This window comes from Schistocerca gregaria, chromosome X (genome assembly GCF_023897955.1).
Source record: "Schistocerca gregaria isolate iqSchGreg1 chromosome X, iqSchGreg1.2, whole genome shotgun sequence".
NCBI classification, from domain to species: domain Eukaryota; kingdom Metazoa; phylum Arthropoda; class Insecta; order Orthoptera; family Acrididae; genus Schistocerca; species Schistocerca gregaria.
The window spans coordinates 434,609,621-434,621,730 of record NC_064931.1 but is presented as its reverse complement, the minus strand read 5'-3'; positions in this window follow the sequence as shown (position 1 = coordinate 434,621,730).

Here is a 12,110-nt window from a genome sequence, read left to right as displayed (position 1 = left end):
TTTCTGGCCTCGAAATTGAGGACAATGTACTTTGCATCAACGCCTGTAACCATGCAGACAGTGTGGTCCAACTATGCGATGATTTTGCTGATCTCTTTTCTGAGGGCCTTGGTTGCACCATAGACTTTGCACCGTATATTGTAGTTAGAGACAATTCCATGCCTATTCCCTACTCTAGTAATGCTCCAACTACTTTTGGCATGGATGCATTTGAACTTTCTGGCCTCGCAATTCAGGACAATGTACATTTCATCAACGCCTGTGACCATGCAGACAGTGTGGTCGCTCTATGCGATGATTTTGGTGATCTCTATTCTGAGGTCCTTGGTTGTACCATGGACTTTGCCGAGGTTTTTGTAGTTAGAGACAATTCCATGCCTATTTTCCAATCTAGTAATACTCGAAACATTTTTGGCATTGATGCATTTGAACTCTCTGGCCTCGCAATTCAGGACAATGTACTTTGCATCAACGCCTGCGACCATGCAGGCATTGAGGTCGCACTATGCGACGACTTTGCTGATCTCTTTTCTGAGGGCCTTGGTTGTACTACAGACTTTGCAGCGCATATTGTAGTTAGAGACAATTCCATGCCTATTCTCCACTCTAGTAATGCTCAAGAGATTTCTGGCATGGATGCATTTGAACTTTCTGTTCTCGAAATTGAGGACAATGTACTTTGCATCAACGCCTGTGACCATGCAGACAGTGTGGACCCACTATGCCTCGATTTTGCTGATCTATTTTCTGAGGGCCTTGGTTGTACCACAGACATTGCAGCGTATATTGTGGTTAGAGACAATCCCATGCCTATTCGCCACTCGAGTAATGCTGAAAACATATTTGGCATGGATGCATTTTAACTTTCTGGCCTCGCAATTCAGGACAATGTACTTTGCATTAAAGCCTGTGACCATGCAGACAGTGTGGTCGCACTATGCGACGACTTTGCTGATCTCTTTTCTGAGGGCCTTGGTTGTACTACAGACTTTGCAGCGCATATTGTAGTTAAAGACAATTCCATGCCTAATCCCTACTCTAGTAATGCTAGAAATATTTTTGACATGGATGCATTTGAACTTTCTGGCCTCGCAATTCAGGACAATGTTTTTTGCATCAACGTCTGTCACCATGCACACAGTGTGGTTGCACTATGCTATGATTTTGCTGATCTCTTTTCTGACGGCCTTGGTTGTACCACAGACTTTGCAGCGCATATTGTAGTTACATACAATTCCATGTATTTTCTCTACTCTAGTAATGATCCAAACATTTATGGCAAGGATGCATTTGAACTTTCAGGACTCGTAATTCAGGACAATGTACTTTGCATCAACGTCTGTGACCATGCAGACAGTGTGGTAGCACTATTCGATGATTTTGCTGATCTCTTTTCTGAGGGGATTGGTTGCAGCACAGACTTTGCACCGCATATTGTTGTTACAGACAATTCCATGATTATTCTCCATTCTAGTAATGCTCCAAACATTTTTGGCATGGATGCATTTGAACTTTCTGGCCTCGAAATTCAGGACAATGTACCTTTCATCAACGCCTGTGACCATACACACAGTGTGGTTGCACTATGCGATGGTTTTGCTGATCTCTATCCTGAGTGCCTTGGTTGTACCACACACTTTGCAGCGCTATTGTAGTTATAGACAATCCCATGACTATTCTCCACACTAGTAATGCTCCAAACATATTTGGTTTGGATGCATTTGAACTTTCTCTCCTCGCAAATCAGGACAATGTATTTTGCTTCAACGCCTGTGACCTTTCAGAGAGTGTGGTCGCACTGTGCAATGTTTTTGCTGATCTCTATTCCGAGGGCCTTGGTTGTACCGCAGACTTTGCACCACATATTGTAGTTAGAGACAATTCCAAGCCTATTCTCCACACTAGTAATGCTCCAAACATTTTGGGCATGGATGCATTTGAACTATCTGGCCTCGCAATTCTGGACAATGTACTTTGCTTCAACGCCTGTGACCATGCAGACAGTGTGGTCGCACTATGCGATGATTTTGCTGATCTCTTTCCTGAGTGCCTTGGTTGTACCACAGACTTTGCAGGGCATATTGTAGTTAGAGACAATTCCATGCCTATTCTCCACTCTAGTAATGCCGCAAACGTTTTCGGCACGGATGCATTTGAACATTCTGGCCCCGAAATTCAGGACAATGTACTTTGCATCATCGCCTGTGACCTTGGACACAGTGTGGTCGCACCATGCGATTATTTTGCTGATCGATTTTTCGAGGGAATTGGTTGTGCCACAGACTTTGCAGCGCATATTGTAGTTACGGACAATTCCATGCCTATTCTCCACTCTAGTAATGCTCCAAACATTTTGGGCATGGATGCATTTGATCTTTCTGGCCTCGCAGTTCAGTACAATGTACTTTGCATTAATGCCTGTGACCATGCAGACAGTGTGGTCGCACTAAGCGATGATTTTGCCGATCCGTATTCTGAGGGCCTTGGTTGTACCACAGACTTTGCACCGCATATTGTAGTTAGAGACAATTCCATGCCTATTCCTTACTCTAGTAATGCTCCAAATATTTTTGGCATGGATGTATTTGAACTTTCTGGTCTCGCAGTTCAGGACAATGTATTTTGCATCAACGTCTGTGACCATGCACACAGTGTGGTTGCACTATGTGATGATTTTGCTGATCTCTTTTCTGAGGGCCTTGGTTGTACCACAGACTTTGCAGTGCATATTGTAGTTAGAGACAATTCCATGCCTATTCTCCACTCTAGAAATGCCCCAAACATTTTTGTCAAGGATGCATTTGAACTTTCTGGCCTCGCAATTCAGGGCAATGTACTTTGCATCAACGCCTCTTACCTTGGACACAGTGTGGTTGCACTATGCGATGATTTTGCTGATCTCATTTCCGAGGGAATTGGTTGTATCACAGACTTTGCAGCGCATATTGTAGTTAGAGACAGTTCCATGGCTATTCTCCACTCTAGTAATGCTCCAAACATTTTTGGCATGGATGAATACAACTCTCTGGGCTTGCTATTCAGGACAATGTACTTTGCATCAACGCCTACGACCATGCAGACAGTGTTGTCGCACTGTGCGATGATTTTGCTGAACTCTATTCTGAGGGCCTTGGTTTTACCATAGACTTTGCACCGCATATTGTAGTTAGAGACAATTCCATGCCTATTCCTTACTCTAGTAATGCTCCAAATATTTTTGGCATGGATGTATTTGAATTTTCTGGCCTCGCAGTTCAGGACAATGTACTTTGCAGCAACGTCTGTGACCATGCACACAGTGTGGTTGCACTATGCGATGGTTTTGTTGATCTCTTTCCTGAGTTCCTTGGTTGTACAATAGACGTTTTAGCGCATATTGTAGTTAGGGCAATTCCATGCCTATTCTCCACTCTAGTAATGCTCCAAACATTTTTGGCTTCGATGCATTTGAACTTTCTGGCCTCGAAATTCAGGACAATATACCTTCCATCAACGCCTGTGACCATGCACACAGTGTGGTCCCACAATGCGATGATTTTGCTGATCTCTTTTCTGAGGGCCTTGGTTTTACCACAGACTATGCAGAGCATATTGTAGTTAGAGGCAATTCCATGCCTATTCTCCACTATAGTAACGCCACAAACATTTTTGGCATGGATGCATTTGAACTTTCTGGCCTCGAAATTGAGGACAATGGACTTTGCATCAACGCCTGTGACCTTGGACACAGTGTCTTCGCAGTATGCGATGATTTTGCTTATCTCTTTCCCGAGGGAATTGGTTGTATCACAGATTTTGCAGCGCATATTGTAATTAGAGACAATTCCATGCCTACTCTCCACTGTAGTAATGCTCCAAACATTTTTGGCATGGATGCATTGCAACTTTCTGGATTTGCAATTCAGGACAATGTACTTTGCATCAACGCCTATGACCATGCAGAGTGTGGTCGCACTGTGCTATGATTTTGCTGATCTCTTTTCTGAGGGCCTTGGTTGTAGCACAGACTTTGCACCGCATATTGCAGTTAGAGACAATTCCATGCCTATTCTCCAAACATTTTTGGCATGCATGCATTTGAACTTTCTGGCCTAACAATTCAGGACAATGTACATTGCATCAATGCCTGTGACCATGCAGACAGTGTGGTCACACTATGCGATGATTATGCTGATTTCTTTTCTGAGGGCCTTGGTTTGTACCACAGACTTTGTAGCGCATATTGTAGTTAGAGACAATTCCATGCCTATTCTCCACTCTAGTAATGCTCGAAACATTTTTGGCATGGTAGCATTTGAACATTCTGGCCTAGCAATTCAGGACAATGTACTTTGCATCAATGCCTGTGACCATGCAGACAGTGTGGTCGCACTATGCGATAATTTTGCAGATCTCTTTTCCGAGGGCCTTTGTTGTACCACAGACATTGCAGCGCATATTGTAGTTAGAGACAATTCTATGGCTATTCTCCACTCTAGTAATGCTCCAAATATATTTGGCTTGGATGCATTTGAACTTTCTCTCCCCTCGCAAATCAGGACAATGTTTTTTGCTGGAATGCCTGTGAATATGCAGACAGTGTGATCGCACTGTGCAATGATTTTGCTGATCTCTATTCCGAGGGCCTTGGTTGTACCACAGACTTTGCACCGCATATTGTAGTTGGAGACAATTCCATGCCTATTTTCCACTCTAGTAATGCTCCAAACATTTTTGGCATGGGTGCATTTGGACTTTCTGGCCTCGCAATTCAGGACAATGTACTTTGCACCAACGCATGTGAAAATGCAGATAGTGTGGGTCCACTATGCGATGATTTTGCTGATCTATATTCTGAGGGCCATGGTTGTACCACAGTCATTGCAGCGCATATTGCAGTTAGACACAATTCCATGCCTATTCTCCACTCTAGTAATGCTCTAAATATATTTGGTTTGGATGCATTTGAAGTTTCTCTCCCCTTGCAAATCAGGACAATGTATTTTTTGGGAACGCCTGTGACCATGCAGACAGTGTGGTCGCACTGTGCAATGATTTTGCTGACCTCTATTCCGAGGCCCTTGGTTGCAATACAGACTTTGCAGCGCATATTGTAGTTAGAGACAATTCCATGCCTATTCTCCACTCTAGTAATGCTCCAAACATTTTTGGCATGGATGCATTTGATATTTCTGGCCTTGCAATTCAGGACAATGCACTTTACATCAACGCCTGTGGAAATGCAGACAGTGTTGTAGAACTATGCGATGATTTTGCTGACCTCTTTTCCGAGGGCCTTGGTTGTACCACAGACTTTGCAGCGCATAATGCAGTTAGAGTAAATTCCATGCCTATTCTCCAATCTAGTAATGCTCCAAACATTTGTGGCATGGATGATTCTGAACTTTCTGGCATCGCAATTCAGAACAATGTACTTTACATCAACGCCGGTGACTACATAGACAGTGTAGTCACACTATGCGATGATTCTGCTGATCTCTTTTCTGAGGGCCTTGGTTGTACCACAGACTTTAAAGCGCATATTTTAGTTAGAGACAATTCCATGAATATTTTCCACTGTACTAATGCTCCAAACAATGTTGGCATGGATGCATTTGAACTTTTTGGCCATCGCAGTTCGTTACAATGTACTTTGCATCAACGCCTGTGACCATGCAATTAGTGTGGTCGCACTATGCGATGATTTTGATGATCCCTTTTCTGTGAGCCTTGGTTGTACCATAGACTTTGAAATGCATATTTTAGTTAGAGACAATTCCATACCTATTCTCCACTCTAGTATTGCTCCAAACATTTTTGGCATGGATTCATTTGAACATTCTGGCCTCACAATTCAGGACAATGTACTTTGCATCAACATCTGTGACCATGCACACAATGTGGTTGCACTATGAGATGATTTTGCTGAACTCTTTTCTGATGGCCTTGGTTGTCCAACAGACTTTGCAGCGCATATTGTAGTTACAGACAATTCCATGCTTATTCTCCACTCTAGTAACGGTCCAAACATTATTGGCATTGATGCATTTGAACTTTCTGGCCTCGAAAATGAGGACAATGTACGTTGCATCAACGCCTGTGACCATGCAGACAGTATGGTCGCACTATGCGATGATTTTGCTGATCTCTTTTCCGAGGGCCATGGTTGTGCCACATACTTTGCAGTGCATTTTCAATTAGAGACAATTCCATGCTTATTCTACACCCTAGTAATGCTCCAAACATTTTTGGCATGGATGCATTTGAACATTCTGGCCTCACAATTCAGGACAATGTACTTTGCATGAAGATCTGTGACCATGCACACAATGTGGTTGCACTATGAGATGGTTTTGCTCATCTCTTTTCTGATGGCCTTTGTTGTCCAACAGACGCTGCAGCGCATATTGTAGTTACAGACAATTCCATGCCTATTCTCCACTCTAGTATCGCTCCAAACATTATTGGCATTGATGCTTTTGAACTTTCTGGCCTCGCAATTAAGGACAATGTACTTTGCATCAACGCCTGTGACCAAGCAGACAGTGTGGTCACACTATGCGATGATTTTGCTGACCTATTTTCTGAGGGCCTTGGTTGTACCACAGACTTTGCAGCGCATGTTGTAGTTAGAGACAATTCCATGCCTATTCTCCACTCTAGTAATGCTCCAAATATATTTGGCTTGGATGCATTTGAACTTTCTCTCCCCTCGCAAATCAGGACAATGTATTTTGCTGGAACGCCTGTGACCATGCAGACAGTGTGGTCGCACTGTGCAATGATTTTGTTGATCTCTATTCCGAGGGCCTTGGTTGTACTACAGACTTTGCACCGCATATTGTAGTTAGAGACAGTTCCATGCCTATTTTCCACCTAGTAATGCTCCAAATATTTTTGGCATGGATGCATTGAACTTTCTGGCCTCGCAATTCATGACAATGTACTTTGCTTCAACGCCTGTGACAACACAGACAGTGCGGTCGCACTATGCGATGATTTTGCAGATCTCTTTTCCGAATGCCTTGGTTATACCACAAATTTTGCAGCGCATATTGTAGTTAGAGACAATTACATGCCTATTCTACACCATAGTAATGCTCCAAACATTTTGGCAGGGATGCATTTGAACTTTCTGGCCTCGCAATTCAGGACAATGTACTTTGCATCAATGTCTGTGACCATGCAGACAGTGCGGTCGCACTATGCGATGATTTTGCTGACCTCTTTTCTGAGGGCCTTGGTTGTACCACAGAGTTTGCAGCGCAAAATTTAGTTAGAGACAATTCCATGCCTATTCTCCACTCTAGTAATACTCCAAACTTTTTTGGCATGGATGCATTTGAACTTACTGGCCTCGCAATTCAGGACAATGTACTTTGCATCAACGCCTGTGACCATGCAGACAGTGTGGTCACACTATGGGTTAATTTTGCTGATCTCTTTTCTGAGGGTCTTGGTTGTACCACAGACTTTGCAGCGCATATTGTAGTTTGAGATAATTCCATGCCTATTCTCCACTCTACTAATGCTCCAAATATTTTTCCATTGCTGCATTTTAACTTTCTGGCCTCGCAATTCAGGACAATGTACTTTGCATCAACGCTTGTGACCATGCAGACATTGTGGTGGCACTGTGCGATGATTTTGCTGATCTCTTTTCTGAGGGCCTTGGTTGTACTACTGACTTTGCAGAGCATATTGCAGTTAGAGACAATTCCATGCCTATTCTCCACTCTAGTAATGCTCTAAACATTTATGACATGGATGAATTTGAAATTTCTGGCCTCGCAATTCAGGACAATGTACTTTGCTTCAACGCCTGTGACCATGCAGACAGTGTGGTCGCACTATGTGATGATTTTGCTGATCCCTTTTCTGAGGGCCTTGGTTGTACCAGAGATTTTGCAACGCATATTGTAGTTAGAGACAATTACATGCCTATTCTCAACTCTTGCAATGCTCCAAACATTTGTGGCATGGATGCATTTGTAATTTCTGGCCTCGAAATTCAGGACATTGTACCTTGCATCAACGCCTGTGACCATGCAGACAGTGTGGTCGCACTATGCAATGATTTTGCTGATCTCATTTCTGTGGGCCTTGGTTGTACCACAGACTTTGCAGCGAAATATGCAGTTAAAGACAATTCCATGCCTATTCTCCACTCTAGTAATGCTCCAAACGTTTGTGGCATGGATGAATTTGAACTTTCTGGATTCGCAATTCAAGACAATGTACTTTGCATCAACTCCTGTGACCATGCAGACAGTGTGGACGCACTATGCGATGAAGTTGCTGATCCCTTTACTGTGAGCCTTGGTTGTACCATAGACTTTGAAATGCATATTTTAGTTAGAGACATTTCCATGCCTATTCTCCGCTCTAGTATTGCTCCAAACATTTTGGAAAGGATGATTTTGAACTTTCTGGCCTCGCAATTCAGGACAATGTACTTTGCACCATCGCCTGGGACCATGCACACAGTGTGGTCGCACTATGCGATTATTTTGCTAATCTCTTTTCTGATGGCCTTGGTTGTACCACAGACTTTGCACCGCATATTGTAGTTAGAGACAATTCCATGCCTATTTTCCACTCTAGTAATGCTCCAAACATTTTTGGCACGGATGCATTTGAACTTTCTGTCCTCGCAATTCAGGACAATGTACTTTGCATCAACATCTGTGACCATGCACACAGTGTGGTTGCACTTTGCGATGATTTTGCTGATCTCTTTTCTGAGGGCCTTGGTTGTACCACAGACTTTGCAGCGCATATTGTAGTTAGATACAATTCCATGCCTATTCTCCACTCTACTAATGCTCAAAACATTTTTCCGTTGATGCATTTTAACTTTCTGGCCTCGCAATTTATGACAATGTGCTTTGCTTCAACGCCTGTGACCATGCAGACAGTGTGGTCGAACTATGTGATGATTTTGCTAATCCCTTTTCTGAGGGCCTTGGTTGTCCCACAGACTTTGCAGCGCATATAGTAGTTAGAGACAATTCCATGCCTATTCTCCACTCTAGTAATGCTCCAAACATTTTTGCCATTGATGCATTTGAATTTTCTGGCCTCGGAATTCAGGACAATGCACTTTGCATCAACTGCTGTGACCATGCAGACAGTGAGGTCAAACTGTGCGATGATTTTGCTGATCTCTTTACCGAAGGGCCTTGGTTGTACTACTGACTTTGCAGCGCATATTGTAGTTAGAGACAATTCCATGCCTATTCTCCACTCTAGTAATGCTCCACACATTTATGGCATGGATGCATTTGAACTTTCTGTCCTCGCAATTCAGGACAATGTACTTTTCATCAACGCCTCTGACCATGCAGACAGAGTGGTCGCACTATGCGATGATTTTGCAGATCTCTTTTCTGGGGGCCTTGGTTGTACCAGAAATTTTGCAGCGCATATTGTAGTTAGAGACAATTCCATGCCTATTCTCCACTCTACTAATGCTCAAAACATTTTTCCATTGATGCATTTTAACTTTCTGGCCTCGCAATTCACGACAATGTACTTGGCATCAACGCCTGTGACCATACAGACATAGTGGTCACACTATGCGATGATTTTGCTGATCTCTTTTCTGAGGGCCTTGGTTGTACTAGTGACTTTGCACAGCATATTGCAGTTAGAGACAATTCCATGCCTATTCTCCACCCTAGTAATGCTCCAAACACTTTTGGCATGGATGCATTTGAACATTCTGGCCTCGAAATTCACGACATTGTACTTGGAATTAACGCCTGTGACCATGCAGACAGTGTGGTCGCACTATGCAATGATTTGGCTGATCTCTTTTCTAAAGGCCTTGGTTGTACCATGGACTTTGCAGCGTATATTGTAGTTAGAGACAATTCCATGCCTCTTCTCCACTCTAGTAATGCTCCAAACATTTTTGGCATGGATGCATTTGAACTTTCTGGCACGCAATTTAGGACAATGTGCTTTTCATCAACGCCTGTGACCATGCAGACAGAGTGGTCGCACTATGCGATGATTTTGCTGATCTATTTTCTGTATGTCCTGGTTGTACCACAGACTTTGCAGCGAAATAAGCAGTTAAAGACAATTCCATTCCTATTCTCCACTCTAGTAATGCTCCAAACATTTGTGGCATGGATGAATTTGTACTTTCTGGATTCGCAATTCAGGACAATGTACTTTGCATTAACGCCTATGACCATGCAGACAGTGTGGTCGCAGTATGCGATGATGTTGCTGATCTCTTTTCTGAGGGCCTTGGTTGTACCACAGACTTTGCAGCGCATATTGTAGTTAGAGATAATCCCATGCCTATTCTCCTCTCTAGTAATGCTCCAAACATTTTTGGCATGGATGCATTTGAACTTTCTGGCCTCGGAATTCAGGACAATGTACTTTGTACCAACGCCTGTTACCACGCAGACAGTGTGGTCGCACTATGCGATGATTTTGCTGATCTCTTTTCTGAAGGCCTTGGTTGTACCACAGACTTTGCAGCGCATAATGTAGTTAGAGACAATTCCATGCCTATTCTCCACTCTAGTAATGCCCCAAACACTTTTGGCATGGATGCATTTGAACATTCTGGCCTCGCAATTCAGGACAATGTACTTTGCATCAACAGCTGTGACTATGCAGACAGTGTGGTGGCACTGTGCGATGATTTTGCCGATCTCTTTTCTTTGGGCCTAGGTTGCAGTAGTGACTTTGCAGGGCATATTGCAGTTAGAGACAATTCCATGCCTACTCTCCACTCTAGTAATGCTCCAAACATTTATGGCATGGATGAATTTGAAATTTCTGGCCTCGCAATTCAGGACAATGTACTTTGCTTAAACGCCTGTGACCATGCAGACAGTGTCGTCGCACTATGCGACGATTTTGCAGACCTCTTTTCTGAGGGCCTTGGTTGTACCAGAGATTTTGCAACGCATATTGTAGTTAGAGACAATTCCATGCGTATTCCCCACTCTAGTAATGCTCCAAACTTCTTTGGAATGGATGCATTTGAACTTTCCGGCCTCGAAATTCAGGACATTGTACTTTGCATCAACGCCTGTGACGATGCAGACAGTGTGGACGCAATATGCAATGATTTTACTGATCTCTTTTCTGAGGGCCTTGGTTGTACCAAGGACTTTGCAGTGTATATTGTAGTTAGAGACAATTCCATGCCTATTCTCCACTCTAGTAATGCCCCAAACACTTTTGGCATGGATGCATTTGAACATTCTGGCCTCGCAATTTAGGACACTGTACTTTGCATCAACAGCTGTGACCATGCAGACAGTGTGGTTGCAATATATGATGATTTTGCTGATCTCTTTTCTGAGGGCCTTGGTTGTACCAACGACTTTGCAGCGCATATTGTAGTTAGAGACAATTCCATGCCTATTCTCTTCTCTAGTAATGCTTCAAACATTTTTGGGATGGATGCATTTAAAATTTTTTGTGGCCTCGCAATTCAGGACAATGTACTTTGCATCAACGCCCGTGACCATGCAGACAGTGTGGTTGCACTATGCGATGATTTTGCTGATCTCTTTTCCGAGCTAATTGGTTGTTCCACAGCCTTTGCCGGGCATATTGTAGTTAGAGACAATTCGATGCCTATTCTCCACTCTAGTAATGCTCCAAACATTTTTGGCATGGATGCATTTGAACTTTCTGGCCTCGAAATTCAGGACAATGTATATTTCATCAATGCGTGTCACCATGCAGACAGTGTGGTCGCAGTATGAGATGATTTTGCTGATCTATTTTCTGAGGGCATTGGTCGTACCACAGACTTTGCAGCGCATATTATAGTTAGAGACAATTCCATGCCTATTCTCAACTCTAGTAATGCACCAAACATTTTGGCATGGATGCATTTTAACTTTCTGGCCTCGCAATTCATGACAATGTACTTTGCATCTACATCTGTGACCATGCAGACAGTGTGGTCACACTATGCGATGATTTTGCTGATTTCTTTTCTTAGGGCCTTGGTTGTACCACAGACATTGCAACGCATATTGTAGTTAGAGACAATTCCATACCTATTCTTCACTCTAGTAATGCTCTAAACATTTTTGGCATGGATGCATTTGAACTTTCTGGCCTCGCAATTCAGGACAATGTACTTT